Source organism: Schistocerca americana, chromosome 4 (genome assembly GCF_021461395.2).
Source record: "Schistocerca americana isolate TAMUIC-IGC-003095 chromosome 4, iqSchAmer2.1, whole genome shotgun sequence".
In the NCBI taxonomy this organism is placed as follows: domain Eukaryota; kingdom Metazoa; phylum Arthropoda; class Insecta; order Orthoptera; family Acrididae; genus Schistocerca; species Schistocerca americana.
Genome location: NC_060122.1, coordinates 847,073,406 through 847,099,409, shown reverse-complemented (window position 1 = coordinate 847,099,409; position 26,004 = coordinate 847,073,406).

The following is a 26,004-nucleotide window of genomic DNA, read 5'->3' as shown; positions in this document are numbered from 1 at the left end:
GGGGGAAGGTCGGTAACAAAGCTTCAGGAACCACTAGCCGGGCAAACTTATACAGTCAACAAGCTTTGGTTTTATGAGACTCAGCTTACCCCTTTACTCACATTATATGGTCTGAGCTATTGATGAAGGACAATAGGCAAATACAATATTGCTGGATTTCTGAAAGGCGTTTGACACGGTACCCCACCGCAGTTTCTGAACGAAAATACGAGCATACAGAATAGGTTCGCACAAAAATGAGTGGCTTGAAGACTTCTTAAGTAATAGAAGTAGGATATCGTCAGTAGTGCCCTAGGGAAGTGTGACAGGACACTTTTTATTTTCTAAATATATGAATGATGTGGCAGACAGGGTCGGCGGCAAACTGCGGTGGTTTGCTGACGATGCTACGGCGTACGGGGAGCTGTCGAAGGTGACCGACTGTACTGTGATACAGCATATCTAGACAAAATTTCTAGTTGGTGTGACGAATGTCAGCTGACTCCAAATGTGGAAAAATGTAAGTTAATATTGATGAGTAGGAAACCAAACCTGTAGTGTTCGGATACAGCATCGGCAGTTTGTTGCTTGATACAGTCGCAACGTTTAAATATCTGGGCGTAACGTTGCAAAACGATATGAAATGAAATGAGCATGTGAGGACTGCGAAAGGGAAGGCCAATGGTCCACTTCGGTTTACTTGGAGAACTTCAGGAAAGTGATGTTCATCGGTAAAGAACACCGCAAATAAGGCGCTAGTGCGACCTACTCTTGAGTGCTGCCCGTGCATTTGGGATCCACACCAGATCGGATTACAGGAAGACGCCGCAGCAATTCACAGCGGACTGCACATTTGTTACGAGCACTGAACCGAGGGTTTCTTTTCAAAGAATCTTCTTAAGAAATTATTCCTTTTACTAGCGGTTCCTCAAGAACATTAACACATTTAATCACACTATGTGAGCGGCAAGTATTTGCCAGGGAGTAACTGATGAAATCGTAGTCAGATTGCTTTTAACAAATGGGAATTTCATTTCTAAAAGCGTTTTTTCAAGAGCGGATTTAAAATTATAATCAGAAAGCACCCTCTAAATATCAAGTTACAATTTATTCAGAGGCATAAAGAACAAATTTTTGACTGTATGAGCTTTCAAGCTGAGAACCTTGCCGCTCCCTTTTGACACGGCCGTAGTCACGACCGCTCACAACAACCTCTCAAAGACTACACTGGTGCAAATCTGCAACACAGCAGATTACTTTAAAATAAAAGAATTAACAATTCACACAAGCACATAAACTATGCACCCCGTAGGAAGGATGGAAATGGTACAAACCCTAAAATTAAAAAATTATCTTGCCACCGAATGTGCAACTTGATTTTAACTTCTAAGAAAAGTCTTACGGTGGAAGGTTCGCAACTTTATATACAAAAATGACATTTAAATAAAAGCCCATGACATGCAATCTTATATAAAATTATACAAGCTTGGGGCCTGAGTCGTGCTTGCGTAGCTCAGTCAGTAGAGCACTTGCCCGCGAAAGGCAAATGCCTGAGTTCGAGTCTCGGTCAAGCACACAGTTTTAATCTGCCAGAAACTTTCATATCAGCGCACACTCCACAGTAGAGCGAAAATTTCACTCTAGAAACATCCCCCAGGCTGTGGCTAAGCCATGTCTCCGCAGTATCCTTTCTTCCAGCAGTGTTAGTTCTGCAAGTTTCGCAGGAGAGCTTCTGTGAAGTTTGGAAGGTAGGAGACGCGGTACTGGCGGAATTAAGGCTGTGAGGATGGGGTGTGAGTCGTGCTTGGGTAGCTCACTGGGTAGAGCACTTGCCCGCAAAAGGTCCAGAGATCGAGTCTCGGTCCGGTACACAGTTTTCATCTGTTGGGAAGTATCATATCAGCGCACACTCCGCTGTAGAGTGAAAATTTCATTCTAGAAACTTCCCCCAGGCTGTGGCTAAGCCATGACTCCGCAATATCCTTTCTTCCAGGAGTGCTAGTTCTGGAAGGTTCGCCGGCCGAAGTGGCCGTGCGGTTCAAGGCGCTACAGTCTGGAGCCGAGCGACCGCTACGGTCGCAGGTTCAAATCCTGCCTCGGGCATGGATGTGTGTGATGTTCTTAGGTTAGTTTGGTTTAATTAGTTCTAAGTTCTAGGCGACTGAAGCCCTCAGAAGTTAAGTCGCATAGTGGTCAGAGCCATCTGAACCACTACTGCAAGGTTTGCAAGAGAGCTTCTGTGAAGTTTGGAAGGTAGGAGACGAGGTACTGGCGGAATTAAAGCTGTGAGGACGGAGCGTGATTCATCCTTGGGTAGCTCAGTCGGTAGAGCACTTGCCCGCGAAAGGCAAAGTTCCCGAGTTCGAGTCTCGGTCTGGTACACAATTTTAATCCGTCAGGAAGTTTCACATCAGCGCACACTCCGTTGTAGAGTGAAAATTTCATTCTGTGCTCTACAGTACACATATTCCGCCTCCCAAGATGACAGGCAATGTCAAAACAGATTTCAGGAATTAGGTCTTCACACTACAAGCAATAAATTCATTAACATACCGAATCCGACAAACATGACAATTGCAGCTACTAACGTAAGGCAGATTGATAGGGAGATTACCGAACAACCCGAACGGCAGGTTGCTGTAAACCGTCCCTACTCCACAAGGGAAAAAGCGGACCACCGAATTCATCAATAACCACCGTCCCGCGGGTGGGCAAAAGGCGAAGAATGGTGGGATGGCCCCAAAACAAAGCGGCTGGTGACGTTACTAAAAAACAAGTAGAATTTAACAAGTAAATGAAACGACATATCACCAATCACTTAACTTCTTATAAACTGCGGTCTCTGGAGAAGACCTGGCGCAGCAACCCCAAATCGCTCTCCCGAACCGTCCGCTGCCAGCCGGTTCAACGGACGCAGGAAGGCGCGCCGATCTCCCGTCTCACGGCGTCGCAGCTCGCACCGGCCAGACTGATGTCGTGGGTTGACTCCTGTTGCTCTCGTGTTGACCGCGAAGCCACTACCCCTCCCTATACGGCGCGCCCCCCTGGACTCACGTGGCGACCTCACATGCGCCGACGCTCAAGGCGGACAAGTCATCTCGTGTCTCAGTGCGCGATCGACCAACTGATCCATTGAACCACCAGTGACCATTGTCTGAGCAACTGGAGCAGACTGGCGGCCTAACTCGCAGACTCAGATGCAGGAACTCAGCCCCGACCGGGCGACCACTCGCTGAGTTCTCTTACTGGCGCAGTGGAAAGACTCTCATTTATCCGGCTTTAAAGATTGATCCGAACGAAAGACATACTAGCACTTCGAACGACAGACAGACACTAACTGCCTCGCAAATTCGGACGAGATATAGACTAGCGAGCTGGTGACGAGAGACTGAACCAGACTGACCGACTGTCGAGCTCATAGCGCCCCTTAAATGCACGTGAACAGGCAACCTTCCCCCTTTCCCACCAGAGGGAGACACCAAAGCTGCGATTGCCACAGCGGCGCCACCGCCAGAAACGGAGGGCGACTGCTTCACACTACGCGCTGCGGCGCGCTCTTCAAAACAGCAATTTTTAACACGGCTGAGGCACGTTTGAACAACACGTGTGTGTTACAGAGATGCTTCGAGAACTCAAGTGAGAATTACTGGAGAAAAGGCGACATTCTTTTCATAGAACACTGTTAAGAAAATTTAAAGAAGCGGTGTTTGAAGACGACTTCAGAACGATCCTACCGCCGTGAACACAAATTCCGCGTAGAGACCATGAAGATACGAGAAATAGGGTCCATACAGAGGCGTGCAGACAGTCATTTTTTCCTCACTCTACCTGCGAGTGGAACCGGAGGGGAAAAGACTAGTGATGTTAGAGGGGCACGCTCCGCTGCTCACCGTACGGTGCTTGTTGAGTGTATAGGTAGATAAAAATATAATAACAATAAAAAGCTGGATGTAACTGACAGATGTCAGCCCAGTCACTGAAACCAGTCACCAGAACCCCAAATTTCAGAGATTTCCTCTCTGGCTGGCTCCACACAACTACTCGTAACCCAAGTGATACCACGTACGCACTCTCTCACACTTGTATACTAATATTTGCTATGGGGAGATGTGCATCTGTGAGTTAATGCATGGAGCGTTAATACTCCACATTCCAGGAAACACTGCAACATGGCAACGCACTTTTAGTAAAACTGCATTAAATTGGCAGTTACAATTATGGTACATGATTTCACATTGATTGTATGGATACAATTCATCTCTAGAGTAGGCCTGAGTAGTGGAGCGTGCGCTTCCGAGGAGTCAAGAACAGTTTATACTTTGCTGTCCAGGTACCAATCACCACTGCGTGTAGGTACTTCGCATAGTCAAGCTTCACATAAATAGCTATGTTTTAAAGAAATGTCAGAGAAAGAATTCCGAAGCCAAGCGTTGCGGTACAAGGCAGACTTCTGCAGTTGTATGAATCGTGCAGCTTTCACGCGAAGAAATTGTAGAAATACACCAATAATTGCGTCACAGTGACAAAGAGGGCGGCTGCCATGTTTGCTTGTTTAAACCTCACTTTAAAAGATAGGGATAGAAGCTAAAATCAGAATGGTTGAGATACACCACGATATGTAAGTGAAGAGATTATCTTAGTAAAAATTCAGGTGAGGAAAAGAAGATCAAATGTTATTTCGTCGAAGTGAAAACTAACATAGTAATCTACGTGATAGGTGTGAGAACGGTCTGTTAACTACAACACAGCGGGCAGCAAATTGCCAGGGCCACGTGGAGTGGCCGCTCGGTTAGAGGCACCGTGTCACGGATTGCTAGGCCTCTCCCGTCGGAGGTTCGAGTCCTCCCTCTGACATGGGTGTGCTTGTGTTGTTCTAAGCAAAAGTTAGTTTACGTAGTGTGTACGTCTGTGGACCGATGACCTCATCAGTTTGGTCCCTAGAAATTCACACACATTTGAACATTTTGGACGTGCCAGATTTACGCGGCAGATACGTATGAAGGAATAAAGCTGTTCCGCGTTTAAGTGGCAGATAAAATTGATGGGATGGAAACAAGATTTCCTTAGTGGTGATATTACTTCAGTACTAATAAAACCACTAGCAGTAATAGGAAGTAGAAAGTTTCTGTGAGAGACATGCTATCAGACTTCTAAAACATAACGATATTAGTCATAATCATCTTAGTCACAAGTTAAGTGTTGTGCAATATTCCGTCAATGCAGAAAGTTACGAGACTTGATTAACAAAAAATAGAGAAAAGTGAATATGGTCGCTTTAATGCTTCAGGCATTCTCGAGCCTTGTAAAGCATGCCAACTGTCAGGGAAGTCCTTCTTTGGGAACTTGTTCAACTCGGGCCTCACGTTGGCTTCAATGATGGATATGTGATCAAAACGTTAACCCTTCGTGTGAAGTTCTGCACTTTGTCCTTTATTATTAGGGCCGCATTGATAAAACAAAGTCTTGTTAACCATGTTTTTTTTTTTTTTTTTTTTTTTTTTTTTTTTTTTTTTTTTTTTTTTTTTGTCAGGGAAGAAATGCTAACGTTTTGCGTTTCAATCAAGCCGTAACAGGAACCCACGCGCCCTTGTGTTTGTTTGGGAAGTCAATATGTGCGAAGTAATCTTCGCATACACTTGTGTCTCCTTCATAACGTTCTGGAGAATACGTTGATTTACAGATGTTGCTCCATTACGTACTGTGACGCAACAAAGTTGATACAGTACAGACGCACGCCCACTACGTAACACTGTCTGCTCATAACTGACTACTTTAATCCACATATGATATAGTTGTTAGTTCAAGTTGCCACCACACTTACTTTGCTGACGTCGCATATATACTGCGAATAACGTAAGTCTAGGAACTTTTTGGACGGTCGGTTTATGTTAGACTTACACCGTCAAACATCCGACAAGTGCAAAATGTATCCTAAAATTAAGTAAAGAAAAACTTTATGATAAAGTGAAGAAAATATGCGATTGGTCTTATCGGAAGTAAGGAAATTAGAAAGACATGGATATCGTACTTGACACATATTGCACTTGGAGGATAAAAGCCAAGATAGATTTGTTAAAGTGTAGTGAAACTGAAATAGTGAATAATTACCCCAGTGATAAAATAAATGCAGAAATTCGGATACAAGACGTGAGATCAGAAGGGGCAGTCGCAGGAAGGATGGTAATGGAAGTAGACTGGCTGAAATACAAGGTGATGCGACGATATTTCACTTGGGGAACCAAGAATGGATAAAAGAGGAAAGGAGGACATGCTATAAACAACAAGTAAGGATAGTAGGTCAGTGGAATAGTATACATGAGATGGCTACAACGGTAATTAACTCTGTATTGCAAGTACACGTCAAATGTAAAACGCGTAGGTGAAAAGGAATATTAAAATTCTATAAAATTACTATCGATGAGATTTTGCAGATGACACACTGAGTAGAAACCATTTGTCCGAGAACAGAAAAGTAGTAACAGAAGCGTAATGACTTAACAGAAGGGAGGCATCAGAAAGTAAAAGTCACTGCATTCATGTTGCGAGTCGTAATTATTGTAAATGGCAAGAAGAGTAAATTTTTTCGGAAGGAAATGAATGCATCGTAGTGGGGAAAGCGAACCAAAGGCTGCGATTTATTGGGAGAACACTTAGAAAACACAACAGATCTTCGTTTATCCGACGTCTTCCGGACGACATCGAATAAGTTCAAGGAAGGTCGGCTCGCTTTTGCTATTGCGGAGTAGGGGAGAGAGTGTCACTTATATGATATGCAAAGTCGGGTGGCAGTCGTTAAAGCAAAGGCGTTGTTCGTTGCCGAAGGATCTCCTCACGAAATTTCTATCACCAACTTTCTCCTCCGAATTCGAAAATATTTTGTTGACGCCGACCTACATATAAAGAAATGATCATCATAATAAAGCTCGCACGAAAAGATGTTAGTGTTCATTTGTCTCGTGCGCTGTTTCAGAATGGAACGGCAGGAAAATAGCTCGATGGTTGTTCGATGAATCCTCCGCCAGGAACTTAATGTTAACTGCGACGTAATCAGATAGATACGTAGTTATAAAACTCGCTTCATTCTCTTCGCTTACAGCTCCGTTATGTAGCTTTGCTTTGAAGCATCTATGGACTTCCTTTCCCTTTCGGGCAGTGCGTTACACAGAACGCAATTCACAGCCAGTCGCTCGAGGAGACGGAATGAAGGCGCACAGGGGGAGAGGAGGCCACTTGGAGAGAGCCCTTGGAGCTGTCAGAATGGTTGCTGTGGTTACCAGGGATGTGGAGTACCGCTTCTAGTGGAGGGGCGGCTGTGTAGCCGAATTCTCCCACTTGGGGTGCTGCGCTAACCCAGTTCTGTGTTAGGGAGGGGCAAAGGAATTTTTTAGGTAATAGAACGGCAAGCAATGGAAACTGTAAGAATTTAACTTCAAACTACGTAGTAAATAAAGGAAGTCCTTGAATTACAAGTTGTTGTTTCAAAAAATTGGATTTCAAATTATAAATGAAATTCTCAATACTGCCGCGAGGTGAGGCGCACACAGTGTGACGCAGCTGTTGGCGTCGTTAGCTGGTGTATGCTGTGGACTGCCGATTCACATCACTAAAAATTACCTGTTACTTCGTGTTTATCATTTTTGGAATGTTTTTCGAATATCTTACGTTTAAAACGTTCGTATATTCTAGAATATTCGATGCTGACATAAATACCAGTATTCTGCAATATTCGATATTTGTACTAATAAGAAGTCACTTCTATTGGTCTCAGTAATGGACGAGCTCTCCGTTCAGTGATGAGTGTGCCTTCGGACTGGGACTTGATCGCGATGGGTGGAGATGCGGGTTGCTTCAAAACAGGAAGGCTATTGGGAAAGTGATGTCCGATCTGGCGCGAAATGGAAACCACAGTGAAACTCTGATGAAGCGTTGCACAGATATGTTGGTTAGTCTCCATAGTACGGCTGTGAATCGCTCTTTCCACTTCTGAGTGCACAGTGAGCGCGTAAATGTTGTTGTTGTTGTTGTGGTCTTCAGTCCTGAGACTGGTTTGATGCAGCTCTCCATGCTACTCTATCCTGTGCAAGCTTCTTCATCTCTCAGTACCTACTGCAGTCTACATCCTTCTGAATCTGCTTAGTGTATTCATCCCTTGGTCTCCCTCTACGATTTTTACTCCCCACGCTGCCCTCCAATACTAAATTGCTGATCCCTTGATGCCTCAGAACATGTCCTACCAACCGATCCCTTCTTCTAGTCAAGTTGTGCCACAAACTTCTCTTCTCCCCAATCCTATTCAATACTTCCTCATTAGTTATGTGATCTATCCATCTAATCTTCAGCATTCTTCTGTAGCACCACATTTCAAAAGCTTCTATTTTCGTCTTGCCCAAACTATTTATCGTCCATGTTTCACTTCCATACATGGCTACACTCCGTACAAATACTTTCAGAAATAACTTCCTGACAAATCTATACTGGATGTTAACAAATTTCTCTTCTTCAGAAACGCTTTCCTTGCCATTGCCAGTCTACATTTTATATCCTCTCTACTTCGACCATCATCAGTTATTTTGCTGTTAAGTCCCGTAGTGCTCAGAGCCATTTGGACTCAGTTATTTTGCTCCCCAAATAGCAAAACTCCTTTACTACTTTAAGTGTCTCATTTCCTAATCTAATTCCCTCAGCATCATCTTGGACAGTTTCCAGCCACTGGCTGGGTCTGTCGGGAACACAAGCCTCTCCATCGTGTTCTGTCTTTCCACCATTCCCCCCTCTTCCACCTTCGTCCAGTTCTCTCCTCTTCTCGTCACACATTCCTTCACTCCCTTCACCCATCTATCTCTTGGTCTTCCTCTGGGCCTCTTCCCCTCCAGTTGCAGATCAAACATCCTCTTCGGAATTCTTCCCTCATCCATTCTCTTCATGTGTCCATACCACTGCAGTCTTGATTTTTCTGTCGTGTCCTGTACTGGTTCCTCCTTTAGTCTTTCCCTCAAATACACATTTCGCAATCTGTCTCGTCTTGTTACACTCAACCTGCTCCTCTGGAACTTCATTTCACTAGCCTGTATTCTACTTTTGTCGCTTTTGTGCATTACCCATGTCTCACTTCCGTATGCCAAAATGGGTACAAAGTAGGTTCGGTATATAATTCCCTTGGATTTCTGTGGCACCTCCTTGCTCCAAATAAGCCCCCTAATGCATTTGTAGAACTGCCCTGCTTTTCTGCACCTTTCATTTATTTCCACTGCGTTTCCCCCCTTACTTTCAATCATGCTTCCCAGGTACTTGAAGTTCTCTACCACTTGTAGTTTTTCCCCTCCACAAGTTATATCCACATTTGGCCTATTCTTCTTCCTTGTTGTGGAAATTATTTCACTTTTCTTTGCAGAGAAATGCATTCCATATTGTGCTGCCGTTGCCTCCCATACATCTAACTGCTCTTGCACCTCCTTCTCGCAATTTCCGCATAACATCAGGTCATCGGCAAGAAGCACTGCTTTCATTTTATGATCTCCAATTGCATCTGATACTTGCTGTAGGATTTCATTCATAACAATAATAAACAATAAAGGCGAAAGTGCACTTCCCTGTCGCAGCCCATTTTCCAGCTTGACCCATGCAGTACGTTCCCTCCCCACTTTCACACAACTCTCACTTCCCTCATACATTTTTCTGACTTTTCGTGTTATCTCTTCATCTATCCCTTTTGCGTTCAGCACATCCCAGAGCTTGTCCCTACAGATACTGTCATACGCCTTCTCAATATCTAAAAAGGCCATGATTAAGTCCTTCCCGTACTCATAGTGCCTTTCCTGCAGTTGCCTTACCGCAAATATGAGGTCCGTTGTTGATCTTCCCGGTCTGAAACCGTACTGCTCCTCTTGCAGTCTACTTTCAATACTGCTTCTTATTCTCTTCTCCAGGATCTTTTCATAGATTTTTCCACAGTGGCATAGCAGGGTGATTCCTCTGTAGTTCTCACATCTCCTTTTATCCCCTTTCTTGAAGATCGGTACTATAATTCCTTTCTTCCAATCCTCAGGAATTCTGTTCTCCTTCCACACCACTCTCAGCACTCTGTATAGCCACTGGGTTCCTACTTCTCCTGCTGCTCGTATCATATCCACTGTTACTTCGTCCCAACCTGGTGCCTTGCCCCCTTTCATCCTCTTTATGGCTTCTTCCACTTCATTCCAAGTTAGATCATCAATTTCCCCACTATTATAATCGTCTGCTGCCTTAGGCTCTCCATCGCTGTTAGTTACCCTCTTGGCGGCATTCAACAGATCTTCAAAGTACTCCTTCCAAATCTTTTTGAGCTCATGCATTTCCTCCGCAACTCTTCCATTATTATCCATGATCCTCAGGCACTCGCTTCTGTCGTTCCTCTTATTTCTTACCATGGTGTAAAGTACTTTTTTGTTCCCTTCACTGTCCTCTTCTAACATTCTTGTCCATTTTTCCATCCACTTCTTCTTCTCCGCCCTTACTGTGGTCTGTGCCGCTTTCTTGCTTTCCTTATATTTTACCCTAGCTTCCTCTGTTCGGGTCTGGAACCATTCTCCGAAGGCTTTGTTCTTTCGAAGTACTGCCTCTTTACATAAGTTGTTCCACCATGGGGTTTCCTTACTTCTCCTCTTTGTGCTAGTTCTTCCGCACACAGTCTCAGCTGCCTCAACTAGAGCCCTCTTAAAATCTCCCCATTCTTCTTCCACTGTTCTCTGATCTTCCTTTGGCAGCTTCTTCCTGATCAGTGTCTGGTACTGGGTCCTCCGTTCATCCTCTTTCAGCATCCATGTCTTCAACCTTTTCTCCTGTATATCTGTTGCCCTCCTATCTTTTTTCTCTCTCAATGCGGCTACCAATAGCCGATGGTCACTGTCTAAGGCCTCAGATGGAATGACCTTAACATCTGTGAGGCTGCTCATCATCTGCCTATCCACTAGTACATAGTCTACTACTGACGTTTGGGACCAGTCTCCACTGCACCAAGTTATTTTGTGGCTACTTCTCTTCTTGTACCAGGAATTTGCGTTCGCCAGCCCATTCCTCTTGCAGAATTCCACCAACAATTTTCCTTCTCTATTTCGTTTCCCCCAGCCCTCTGGACCCATGATCTCCTCGAATCCTTTCCTGTCTGTGCCAACATGTGCATTGTGGTCCCCTATTATAACTTGATTACCTCCATTTAGCTGCTTTTGCATGTCATCTTTAAATTCCTCCTTCTCCTTTTTTGTACACCCCACATGTGGGGCACATGCTTGGATGATTTCAATGCTTTTTCCTTTCACTCGTACTCTGGCTTTTATCATTCGATCATTGATACCTTCCACCTCCTCCTGCAGACCCTCTCTGACCATTATTGCCACTCCATTTCTTCCCCTCTCACTCCCTATCCAGTACAGTTTGCATCCTTTACTTTGTGGTTTTTCACCAACTCCTCTCCACCTAGTCTCAGCAAGTCCCAAGATGTCCAATTTCCTCCTTTCCATCATTTCTACAATTTCTTCTAACTTCCCAGTTAGAGTCCTTACGTTTAAGGTGCCCAGTCGTAAACCATCTCGTAATCCTTTTCCATTGCTTGGTCGGTTTCCTTTAAATCCGTTCCGTGATCCGAGGCATGTTCCCTTTTTAAAAGCAGTTGATTTATCCACTACTGGCTTGCTAGGCCTATCGCAGCTTCACCAGAGCCCCGTTAGCCGTCACGTTTCAGGGTTCCCATAGGGCCTTCCCAGCTACCGTAGCGGTCCTGGGGCACACGAAGTCCCCGGTGTACATCGCCCCTATAGGCAGTCCCCTACTTTGTGCCGTTGCCCATCTCCCACGACTTGGACGAGGGGTTGGACTTATGGGAGACGTCAGCATCATTCGACTTAATTCGACTACATTCCATTCTCCTCGTTTTGCTTTTGTTGTTGTTCATCTTATATCCTCCTTTCAAGACACTACCCATTCCGTTCTACTGCTCTTCCAAGTCCTTTGCTATCTCTGACAGAATTACAATGTCATCGACGAACCTCAAAGTTTTTATTTCTTCTCCACTGATTTTAATACCTACTCCGATTTTATTTTTTTTGTTTCCGTCACTGCTTGCTCAACATACAGATTGAATAACATCGGGGAGAGGCTACAACCCTGTCTCACCCCCTTCCCCACCACTGCTTCCCTTTCATGTTCCTCGACTCATAACTGCCATCTGGTTCCTGTAGAAATTGTAAATAGCCTTTCGCTCCCTGTATTTTACCCCTGCCACCTTTAGAATTTGAAAGAGAGTATTCCAGTCAACATTGTCAAAAGCTTTCTCTAAGTCAAGAAATGCTAGAAACGTAGGTTTGCCCTTCCTTAATCTGCTTCTAAGATAAGTCGTAGGGTCAGTATTGGCTCACGTGTTCCAACATTTCTACGGAATCCAAACTGATCTTCCCCGAGGTCGGCTTCTACTAGTTTTTCCATTCGTCTGTAAAGAATTCGCGTTAGTATTTTGCAGCTGTGACTTATAAAACAGATAGTTCGGTAATTTTCACATCTGTCAACACCTGCTTTCTTTGTGATTGGAATTATTATATTCTTCTTGAAGTCTGAGGATATTTCGCCTGTTTCATACATCTTGCTCACCAGATGGTAGAGTTTTGTCAGCGCGTAAATATGAATAGAAAATAGTGTCTCCCGCCAGGTATGAGGGCCTGATTACAGATTTCGATTGATGTAATGTTTCCCACATAACAGGACTGTTATTATTTTCCTTCTTCGTGACAGTTCCCGTCCACACTCGTAAAGGGCAATGAAGATGCCCTTGGAGCGTTTTCGATTCGACGTGTTTGATCACCTGCAATATCACCCGTAATTAGCTCCTCTTGAGTTTCATCTCTTCTGTTACATGAACCTCTGACTGGCTACACCATCTAGTCGCCGGTCTGGGCCAGTCAGTCCTGCCTGACTAATCAAGTGCCCAATTAAACTACAGGGAAAACTACATACAAACAATCCCTAGCGAAGAGAAGGAATAAATACAGAAGTAGACGCCTTATTACTGGTAGTCAATGACGTTGTTAACTTCGAGTGTTATTTATTTCATTAACTGACGGGAAAAATGTTCAGTTGGAATGAAATTAAATCAATTATGGATATCACATGCGACAATGCAGTCTGCAATAGATTGACGTGTGTGATTTGAATTCATTCTTACGCTGACGCAAATATTAACATCGGTTGAAAAGTTTTGTAAACAGTAAGGAACAAAAGTGCCACAATTATGAAGTGATTTTCGTAACTTTCTAATATAGGAAGAAATTCAGATTTACGTTTAGCGGACAACAGTTTTGAAAACTGAGTAAGATACAAAACTGATCAGTAGCATCAAAAGAACCAGTTGTGATACGGTCCAAGTTCAAAATCTTATAAGAAAGCACAAAGACCTTGAAAACGCATGAAAACTTATCGGTGTAACTCATCTGCAAATAGCTTGTATTTGTTTTTTGTAATAAAGATTAAACATCCTCGAAGTGAAGGTCGCAAACCAGTTTTATTAAAATAAAATTTGTTTGCGATCTTGATTTTGAGGATTCTTAACCCTTAATATACCAGGTGTCCCTCTTATCAGTCGTCAGGTGTTCCGGCAGCTATTTACAATTTAGTTATTACACAGTGCAGCTGGAGAAGCCCAAACAAACACTGATCATTACGTCTTTCATGCGAGGCCCTGCTTCGACGGAAAGCCCCAGTTCGTTTCCTGTTGCAGAGAAAATGAGTTTCAAAATGGTAATTTCTCATGCTCATTCGACAGAGAGGTCCCAGTTTACTCTTGTGCTGCGTTCTTTTTATCGATATGTATCAACAGTGACAGTGAAACACGAAGAATAGCCTAGTATACCAGCAGCGACTGAGTAGCGCCTCTGCTTAGCAGTAGCAGTCAGCGAGGACCAGGGCGGTGCTGTGTGTGTTGGAGTGACGGTGTTTTACTGTCCTTGTTACTACTTGCCGGTAAAACTTGTGTCGCGCTAATCGAATTTTTGACCCCCCTGTCGAATGGGCACGTAAAATTTCTATATAAAAATGACTTTGTATGTAACGGGAAAGAAAACTACGCTTTCCGCCAACAGTCGCGTCGCAAGAAACACGTGATGAGCGGTATTTGCTTCAACTGAATCCTGCTGCTCTTCGCAAAAACGAAATTGCAAATACCTACTGAAGGACCGGAGCAAGTGCGCCTGAAGACTCAGGATATACACCCCGTCAGAAAAATTATCACACATCGCTTGTCTCCAACGTTGACAATGTCAACAAAATGATAACTTATTTACGGTACAAATTCACAATGTCATTACCTTACATCGTTATCTATGGTGGCATTTTGCAGTTTTGTTGTTAACCTTTATTATAAGTAGCATGATAACTAGCTTATAGTACCAATTCATAGTATAGTTACCTTACATCGCTATTTATAGTGGCACCTTACGGTTTTGACGTTAATGTTTATTATAAGTAGTAATTTTTCTACGTGTAGGTATAGCTATTAAACGAGATCTTATGATAATTTTAAAAACTGCTGTTATGTTACCTATATTCGGTGTTTTTTAACTGCTGTCTCAGTCTTCTTGGGGATTTATTGATGACCTAGTTAATACAATACTGGCCATTAAAATTGCTACACCAAGAAGAAATGCAAATGATAAACGGGTATTCATTAGACGAATATATTATACTATAACTGACATGTGATTATATTTTACCGCAATTTGGGTGCATAGATCCTGTGAAATCAGTACCCAGAACAACCACCTCTGGCCGTAATAACGGCCTTAACACGCCTGGGCATTGAGTCAAACAGACCGTGGATGGCGTGTACAGTTACAGCTGCCCATGTAGCTTCAACACGATACCACAGTTCATCAAGAGTAGTGACTGGCGTATTGTGACGAGCCAGTCGCTCCGCCACCATTAACCAGACGTTTTCAATTGGTGAGAGATACGGAGAATGTGCTGGCCAGGACAGCAGTCGAACATTTTCTGTATCCAGAAAGGCCCGTACAGGACTGCAACATGCGGTCGTGCATTATCCTGCTGAAATCTAGGGTTTCGCAGGGATCGAAAGAAGGGTAGAGCCACGGGTCGTAACACATCTGAAATGTGACGTCCACTGTTCAAACTGCCGTCAATGCGAACAAGAGGTGACCGAGACGTGTAGCCAATGGCACCCCATACCATCACGCCGCTTGATACGCCAATATGGCGATGACGAATACACGCTTCCAACGTCCGTACATCGCGATGTCGCCAAACACGGATGCGACCATCATGATGCTGTAAACAGAACCTGGATTCATCGGAAAAAATGAAGTTTTGCTATTCGTGCACCCAGGTTCGTCGTTGAGTACACCATCGCAGGCGCTCCTGTCTGTGATGCAGCGTCAATGGTAACCGCAGCCATGGTCTTCGAGCTGATAGTCCATGCTGCTGCCAACGTCGTCGGACTGTTCGTCATTGGATCTCGATCAACGCGAGTACTAATGTCGCGATAAGATAAACCACAATCTCGGTAGGCTACAATCCGACCTTTATCAAAGTCAGAAACATGGTACGCATTTCTCCTCCGTACACGAGGCATCATAACAACGTTTCACCAAACAACGCCGGTCAGCTGCTGTCTGTGTATGAGAAATCGTCTGGAAACTTTCCTCGTGTCAGCACGTTGTAGGTGTTGCCACCGGCGCCAACCTTGTGTGAATGTTCTGAAAAGCTAATCATTTGCATATCACAGCATCCTCTTGCTGTCGGTTAAATTTCGCGTCTGTAGCACGTGATCTTCGTGGTGTTACAATTTTAATGGTCAGTAGTGTACTTCTTTTAAAGGAAATTCGCGTCCTGAAACGCAACGTTCACACGGAAAATAAGTCTGAAGATCGAATCACTCTCAAATCTCCCGCTTCCCGACACGCACACAAACTGAGAAGAGGGCGCTGTCGTCGGCCTCTGTTCTGATTGCCATATTACGTATTACGTGTCGCTTTCGTCCGACTACAGCAACCGCTGCTAGAAACAGGTACGATCCCGACTATAGGACTGAATTTGGTGCTCCACGGTCGCGCTGAGCTCTCGACTGTGAAGAGGACACCCTTCGTCACGTAGAAAAGAACCCATCGACGAAACACTGACTACACCACGGGCTGCTGTAGAGCACGCGGGTCATAGCTCACCGTCTTCGCTGTGCGCGTACCGTGGTGGGGGAGATTTTAAAGTGATTCGATCTTCGAACTTACTTTCCATCCAAACGGTACATTTCCGGGCGCGGGTTCGTTATTAAACCTTTATCTACTATGTACAATCTACAAGCCGTAGAATCCTGTAAGAGAAATAGTAAAAACACCCGAAATGGAGAAATGAAACTCATAGTTAACTTTGCGTGTATTCAGGTTCTCATTCCTGGATACAGCCATGGCATCTTTACTACGAAAGCGAAGGACACTATTGTGGTCATCATCCTTCACGAAACAACAAATGCGCGGTAATGTTTATGATCGACACTTCCGGATTCTTCCGAAAGACAGTAAGCCACCTCTCATTTCGTCGGAAATATTAACGCGTCCACGTAGGTAAAGGACGAAGCTTCGTTGCGTGATGCGAGATTTTCCACGATACTGCTCGTTGTTACTTTGTGATTCCAATGTTATTTTCACGAGTTTCTGTGGCGAACGGACGCCACTGTCGAGTCTTGTCTTACGACTGGAGTACAGTGAGTTTATAATTAGACTATCACTGCTTGAACAAATATAGACAGATAACTATTTAACTTGTGTGCAACGAGCCTGATAGAAATGCGACTGTACGGGCTGTATGTGAATGTGAATGTGAATGTGGATGACGAAATAAAATATAATCTGTCTCATCAACTCGCCGAAAATCAAAGCTATTCTCAAGTTCTGTATCAGCTCGTAGCCCCCGAGTAATACTCTACGAAAATATTTACCCACACATTACACAGCAAAAACACTTCAATGTGCCCACGTAGATGTAGCTGGACTTACATCTTTGGTTACGGTTTGTCTATGGGGCGCCAACTCACATTCGCCGCCATGCATCCAACGTTCTACAAAAAGTATTTAACATAAATGTAGGTAGGATTTGCCATGCAAATTTTAGTACGCACACACGTATTTCTTATGTTTCAAAAATTGGAGTTTATTTCAATAGGAACATAGAAAAATCGAAAGTCCCAGTTCACAATAAATTAACTTCAGAGCCTGCCTCAGTTTCTGAAGATCTTGACGACGGTTGAACACCCCAAGATTAATTGCGTGAGTTTTCCTTAGAAAACCGTTAAAGTTCGGCAGTACACTAAACTCTAAATTCCACAATGGCTTACCACTGAAACCTTCCAAATGCGGCTTGTATTACACGCAACCCAAAAAGCAACAAGTCCATCAGAGGCTGAAAAATTTCTATGTCCCAAAGTAGGAATTCTGGGTAACTCACACACGCTGGCTAGAGGCTATGTCAACGGTCATCAGATAAAGCTTTCTTCAAACACAGACTGACACAGCCTGACCGCTTCCAATGGCGTCCAAACATCAGCCCCCCACCAAAGCGCCGCTGTTCGCCCAGGAAACCACGGTCATGCACAACTGAATTCAGTAAAACTACTGTAAATGTAAACGGCTTAAATCCTTAATTTTAACCTTCCATACACGTATGTGTATCACACTGAAATTTTCCGAGAAATATTATGCTGCAGAAATAGTTCAAAAGTCAAGATCGCTTAAACACTTTTTACTGGATAACCGGTTTCAACACAATAAAGGTGCCATCATCGGATCTGAATGTAGATTAACATTTATAAACCATTTGGATATAACGATACATGAGGCAGACCAGCTGATATAAAATCATTGTCACGAAAAATAAAAAAATCACTGCTCTCATGATCATTTCCATAAGATATGTAAAACCGAAGTCACAAGAAAGAACATGACCACTGCTCGACTGACAACGGCATTGAGTGTAATGCCGACCGTAATCCTCTTGTTTGTAATTGGTGGTGTACCGGTCACCACTAAAAATGTTAAGCGATCAAGACCCAGTTTATTCAAATGAGTCTACTGGCTCTTCAGTCATAAATATGGTTCAATATTTATTAGTTTTGAGACAAGCTTTAATTTTTCACAGGACGCGAAAAGCAGTCATGAGAAACCAGCAGCTGCCCAATTGACGGGTTTTCCCGGCCACGCGATCACCGTAGCAGCCGCTGGAAGTCCAGAGAGGACCTCCTCTGTGCAGCACAGTGTGAAACTGCCCCTCCACCTGCTTCTGTCAAGCTGATTTCAGCCGCCAACACGAATACTACCCGATCTTAGCCGCCTCCTGTGCGTCCGTGGTCTCATGTTTGTGACTGAATAAACTCTCTCTTCCCTTTACAGTAGGCTGTCTAAAACATTTCAGTTGAAGACAGTCAACAACATGGCAGGGCTTTATTCGTAAAGCTGTTTTGTGAAAACGACAGCAATAATGTTGCTGCTCTTCGAGATTACCGACGCACTAAAGGGATACACCGGGTTTGAAGACCATGATTCGGAAGTCCCTATTAGCTGGCGATTTGAGATGTTAGAGCATTGCAAGAGATGTGTGAAAACAGCTGAATATTCCATGGTGCACCGCTGTAAAGGTGCTGCGAAATATTGTGAAATAGTATCCATAAAAACTTTCAAACTGTCGTGGATACAGATGATCATCACATTGAACAACGTTTCTACCCTGGAACGTAAACATGGTGCGCAATTAACAAATGTTACCCTCTAATGTGGAAATTAAAACGCGTTTCTTCAATGATTTATTCGTTATTCCTCTTCTCAGTGTTACTATAAACGTTTTCACGATGTCTCATTGTCCGACGCTAGTTTTTTTTTTTTTTTTTTTTCATGGGACCTCTCAAGTGCCGAAAGTTTGTTACCACTGTAATTATAGCCACCTTGTTCTGTAATCGTCATTCCACTGCCGGCTTAAGAACTTGCCTGGAACGCAGTGGCATCTACAAGCCTGTTCCCAACTCAGATATTTATAATATTCTGGGTGTGCGATTCAGTGCTCATACCTCCAGCAGAATGTGCTGGAATTTCCAGGGATGACACTCGAAAACATGTGTAATATTTACTACGATATGCCATGACGTCTGAAAGAATGTGTCCATTGGCACATACTATCACCGGTATTTTCCTTCACACGACATACTATTCTCATCAGAAAAATGGGCGGTAGATTTCTTATTTGAAGGCAAATATATCTTACTACAGGAAAATGCCAAAACTAGATCCCCCCCCTAAAGTGGACCCATGGTCTACTAGCAGTGCGTTCTCTTGCACTCTAGTGGAACCGAATATGAATAGTACTGTTTATTTGTATCAATCTGTAGCGGAGTGCAAAAGTCACCAGCTTCACTTGTTCCCTATGAGTTTGCCATTACATATTTCGAGAACGGAGAAATTTCTTACGATGTGCTAAATTTTTCTCCAAGGCACTGGCAGAAAAGACCTTCAACCTATGGTATGTGTTCTTGAATAGTAAGGTATAACGTTAATGCTTATCACTAAACCATTTCATCTAGATATTTGGTTAATAGTTTATTTGGTTAACAGAATGTAGGCTGTTGTCACGTGAAGTGGGCCCCCTTGATCAGCCTCAGCCAAACCTCTTTCTTACCTCTTCCCTGTTTAAAGTCAGCCTCTGCTACAGCACACTCTTATTCGCTGGGAATTTGGGGATTCTATTACGGATTCGAAGAGAATGATGGGTAAGACTGAGCAAAGAAAGAGGTCCTTCTAGAATGTCTTAAGCTAGTGATACAGTTCACAAAAAGAAGATGTGTTCGGGAAAAAACCAGTAAGCACTTAAATATGGGAAAATTAACACGTTGTCCAATACAATATGAAGTACGGAGCACCTGAAGTAGCAGAAAAAAAACTACACTTTCACTTTTGTGTAAAGAAGATATGCTGGTTTTAGTAATGTCGAGCTATGGAAGTTTCTTTCTTTGTACTTACTCGTGACTGCTTGTGAAAATGGTCGTAGAACTGACAGGGAAAGGAAAATCACTGAATAGCTTTTTGTTGTTTTCTTAAACGGAATGTAACCAAACTGTCAAACAGGAACATCCTATAACATTGCGTTTGAATATAGCAAAGAAGAAGTGAACAGACGACGTTACCTTCTGAAAGATGTTAGTTATAGTATGCATAGTTTGAAACTAGACAGGGCTCGCTTTATTTAGTGCTATTTTGATTATCTCTAGGAAGAACTAAGTATAAGGATCATGAAAATATTTTTTTCGTAATAAATTTTCGTTATATTTTCTAAGTGTGAAATGAAAATGGTGTGTAATACTGTAAAGTAAGTATTACATCTTTTAACATAAATTTTTTTGCTATTTTCTATTTTTTTGGAAATCAAAGACACAATAGGATTCAGATCTTGGACACTTTCCTCAAATAAATACTGACGTTCTTTCATAACAGTAACTTACAATGTGTTCACAAATTTACTTTTATAGCACAATATACTCCAGGCAGTTGACTATGTATATATGAATAAATGCCTATGAAATATCGCATATTTACCGGTTTTCTGACAGATATAAATATGTTTCTATGTCTTAGGTGGTTTCGCAACGCCTATACAGATGTGAATGTCTATTTATAAAGATTTATCGAAAAGGGACACGACATTTTTGGTCTGACTTGGAACGATTGCCAAGTTGTATGTCATTCTTACGCGATCTATAGCCAAATAAAATTGTTCCGGACGACTTCTGCGAGCAGCACGAATTGTATCAAAGAATATCGATTCCTAGCGGAATCGACGAAGTGTGTTCCTGAGCTACGCAATTAAAACAACAGTCTAGTTTTATATTCCAATAGAACTCGTCATCGTCAGTCATTTTGCTTAACATGTTCTTTCGGTATATTCAGGTATCTAGTGTCTGTGTAATAGTATTTCACGTTACATAACGTATAATTGTTAAGAGCGGCGTTGTGCAAAATACAGCTGTAACGGTATATTTTTTTACAGACCGTCGGTTTGGGCTTAGGATCAGGCCATCACCGGGTACAAGAACCATCTCAGCTATGCACATGCGGTAATTATAGCACCAGTTGTCAGACGTACAGTGGATGATGGAACATCATGCATTTGATAATTGGTACTACAATTACGCTTATGCATAGCTGAGATGGTCCTTGACCCGATGGTAGCCTGATCCTAGACCGATGTCGATCGTCTGTAATAAAATACACCGTTACAGATGTGTATCCGCATAATACAGTTCTTAATGCTCATTAAAGCTGTACCACATTACCTCCATAAAATATTTCTAGAAATAAACATTTCAAGAGCAATGTATTACACGTCCCATTACCATGCGCATGAGAAGTAGGTATCCAGGGTCATTGGAAGGTCGCACCATACGTTTTATTGATACGTTGCCAGAAATACAGCACTCTGCAACTGTACAGGAATACAGAACAAGCAATGACTCCGATGTGCCTGGAAAGCACTAAGACTCTCGCACGTCCCTCAGACTCCTGCAGGATTTGAAGTGGCCCTGTTGTTCAACACTGCCCTTCGTTCTGTCCTCTCTCTCTCTCTCTCTCTCTCTCTCTCTCTCTCTCTCTCTCTCTCGCTACAGCGCCTGCAGACCAACTCTCAATCAAACATTTCTTTGCTGTGTGTAAACGGCGTTAGCAGACTGCAGCGCCACTGATTTGCATTTGTAGCTTAGTGTTCGCTAACAAAGGTTACCGATTATTTTATTAATTACTGGTAACCACAAAGTGTAATGAAATAACGTTACTGAAAAACGTGCGTCTTAATTTGATCCCAGAAAGCATCATATTACAGGGTTCCTCTTACAGTGCCCACAAACTGCACTATGCAGCAAAATGACATTCGTTTTACTGGATTCCTCTCTCTTTCGCACTGAAATAAAGTTCCCAGTTAAAATACTTGCTTTTAACTTCTGCAGTATTTGCTTTGCATCTTCTTGTTACAGAATGCCGACCTTTCTGACCGTTACTTCCTATTCGTATTTAAGCTGAATGTGATCACTGCTATCAGCTGCAGCAGGAAACTACGCCGAAAAACTATTACCAAACCGGGATTCGATCCCGGGATCTCCTGCTTGCTAGGCATGTGCGGTTCCCGCCTCATGGCTGATTCAGACTCCCACCGTGCACCGCCTATCCGCAGACGGCGTCCATCTTACACGTGGTTCGCTACTCTGAGATTCCAACAGGAGGTCGGACGTATTTGTGTATCCTCACTGAAAAAAAAAGGTTCAAATGTGTGTGAAATCTTCTGGGACTTAACTGTCAAGGTTATCAGTCCCTAAGCTTACACACTACTTAACCTAAATTATCCTAAGGACAAACACACACAGCCATTTTTTTTATGGACAACATGGTTGTCGAACTATCAGTTTAATAAGTCACAGCTGCAAAATACTAACACGAATTCTTTACAGACGAATGGAAAAACTAGTAGAAGCCAACCTCGGGGAAGATCAGTTTGGATTCCGTAGAAATACTGGAACACGTGAGGCAGTACTGACCTTACGACTTATCTTAGAAGAAAGATTAAGGAAAGGCAAACCTACGTTTCTAGCATTTGTAGACTCAGAGAAAGCTTTTGACTGGAATACTCTCTTTCAAATTCTAAAGGTGGCAGGGGTAAAATACAGGGAGCGAATGGCTATTTACAATTTGTACAGAAACCAGATGGCAGTTATAAGAGTCGAGGGACATGAAAGAGAAGCAGTGGTTGGGAATGGAGTAAGACATGGTTGTAGCCTCTCCCCGATGTTGTTCAATCTGTATATTGAGCAAGTAGTAAAGGAAACAAAAGAAATATTCGGAGTAGGTATTAAAATTCATCGAGAAGAAATAAAAACTTTGAGGTTCGCCGATGACATTGTAATTCTATCAGAGACAGCAAAGGACTTGGAAGAGCAGTTGAATGGAATGGACAGTGTCTTGAAACGATGATATAAGATGAACATCAACAAAAGCAAAACAAGGATAATGGAATGTAGTCTAATTAAGTCGGGTGATGCTGAAGGAATTAGATTAGGAAATGAGACACTTAAAGTAGTAAAGGAGTTTTGCTATTTGGGGAGCAAAATAACTGATGTTGGTAGAAGTAGAGAGGATATAAAATGTAGACTGGCAATGGCAAGGAAAGTGTTTCTGAAGAAGAGAAATTTGTTAACATCCAGTATAGATTTAAGTGTCAGGAAGTTATTTCTGGAAGTATTTGTACGGAGTGTAGCCGTGTATGGAAGTGAAACATGGACGATAAATAGTTTGGACAAGAAGAGAATAGAAGCTTTCGAAATGTGGTGCTACAGAAGAATGCTGAAGATTAGATGGGTAGATCACATAACAAATGAGGAAGTATTGAATAGGATTGGGGAGAAGAGACGTTTGTGGCACAACTTGACTAGAAGAAGGGATCGGTTGGTAGGACATGTTTTGAGGCATCAAGGGATCACAAATTTAGCATTGGAGGGCACCGTGGAGGGTAAAAATCGTAGAGGGAGACCAAGAGTTGAATACACTAAGCAGATTCAGAAGGATGTAGGTTGCAGTAGGTACTGGGAGATGAAAAAGCTTGCACAGGATAGAGTAGCATGGAGAGCTGCATCAAACCAGCCTCAGGACTGAAGACCACAACAACAACAACAACAACATGGTTGTGGAGAGAAGGAGCGATTAGTGTGACAGGCGGTATTATAACAATAATAAATGCGGTTAAGACTGTTCTTGAATTATTGACACACATCCATGCCCGAGGGAGGACTCGAACCTTCGCCACGACCAGAAACACAGTCCGTGACTGCAACGCGCTAGTCCGCTCGGCTACTCCCCCGCGGCCACTGAAAAAAGTGGATCCATTTCCCGGCTAGGCGTATCAATTAAATGAATGCCTGGTGTCTGTTCTTTCGGACATATACCGATTATGATCCCATACGGCCTGTAACGCTGCCACCATTGTTTTTCCGAATGAGAAGTAACCACTTGGTCTGGTAAGGATGATTTCTCCTATTCCGCCTCTACTATACCTAACAACCCACATATGGATCTAATTATCTGCTTAGTTGTTATCATCGAGGTCTTTTACACTATGGTGTTACGGCCCCATAATGAATAATATTTTCACTTCTCAGTATCATGGTCTCTGCACGAAAATCAGTTCATTATGGAAAGCACTTTGCTACCAACAACATCGATAAAGTTTCTCTACAAACAATATGATGCTGTTTATAGGGTGGGAGTAGTTGGATTTCGGAATGGCAACTTCTCTTCCAAGCTGCTGTGACTGTTAAAGCCGGCGATGAAAGAGTTGTAAACCAGGGAATGCTGTGGGGCGGTTTTTCTAGACGTGTCCGGAGCATTTGACTCCGTGTGGCTCGACGGTCTCGTGGAAAAACTCATTCAACTCGGCATACCGACGTCGCACGTGGTCCTACTTCGGCCATACCTCGCTGGGAGAATGGGGGGCCTCCCACGTGAAGGGCGATGACGGGGCGCTCACAGAGCGGCAGATACAGACAGGTCGCTGTACTCCCTGCACACTGCCGACGCACCGCGTGTGGCGCGCGTAGGAGTGGCGATTTACACAGACAATACAGTTCTGTTCATACGCAGACAATGAGACGCAGCCTACAACTCGAGTACGATGCACTGGGAGCATGCCTTACGAGTCGGCGAATTAAATTCACCAACGCTGCCAAAAGCTAGGCAGTAGTCGTAACCTGAGAGATGCTGCCGCCGATCTTCCATCCCTCAACACCAAGCCATCCCGTGGACGAAGGCCGCGAGATACCTCGGGGTGATCCCCGACCAGAGGCTCACATGGTTCCAGCATATAAGTGACTTCAAAAGAAGAGCAGTGGGGCTTCTCCATGCCCTGCATCCTCTGCTCGATCCCCGCTCCAAGGCATTACGGTCTACCTTCATTGGTCAGACCACTGTTGCATTATGGGACTATGGTGTGGGGAAGAGCCGATGACACACACGCCGCAGCGCCACAGTGTGTGCAGACCCGTGCTCTGAACCTCACTGTACTACTCCTGAGTCAGTATTCACATCGTCCGCCGCACCAAGGAACGTGCATCCCGCTGCTGCGGGACAGAATCCGGAAGACTACTCGCGCCCTCTACGAGAAGTGAGGTCAATCCCGCAACCGGCTCGTCCTGGAACTGGGCCGCTAGCACCACGGAGGCGTACGTGAACGGACCTCAAGTAGAGGTGGTAAAAGGAAGACTCCAGTTCGGAGAGAAGAGACCGCTCGCGAACTTCAATCGTTAGCCCCAATGTGGAACACCGATGCGGGAGATGGACTGCCGCGGGCAGGAAAAGGTTTCGGTAATTCGGATGCTCAGGGGAACTATGAATGAGTGCTGCGTAACTGGCGAGGAGCTGCGCACGTCTGATCTGCAGTGGAGGGACACCAGCCTCCACCAGTACGCTGGTCACTGGACTCGTCCTAGAAGCTCCTGTCGCTAATCGACCCCCACAGTGCCGCACAGCGTCGAGTAAATGCAGTGCTGAAGGCCCTTCCGAAACTTAAACCACACTCCCATCGTCAATTCGGGTTTGGGCAAGGGCTATGTAGAGCTGCAGCACCGTAGAGCGATCTGCACCACAATTGGTGTTGCTCAGGCAAAGGAGGGCACTGAGGTGCTGGTTATTTCGTTCACAATGTTCGTATTTAATTCCAACTTGAGACGTTGCAATTTTTGGTCCTCGACTCGAACTCGAATTCGGATCACTAGGAATGGAACGTATCTGGTTTGCAATCCTGGTCAAGCATAAACATAATCATAAGGAAACAGACAGAAAAGCTTGCTGAATTTCTTTTCATGCTTCTGTATTATGCCTAGCTTACAAGTTTCGAAATGTTCGTTAATTATTGTCCAGAGATCGTCAATATTAAAATTGTAATTAATATGAAAAATGTTTGTCAGTTCTAAGTACAGGTAAT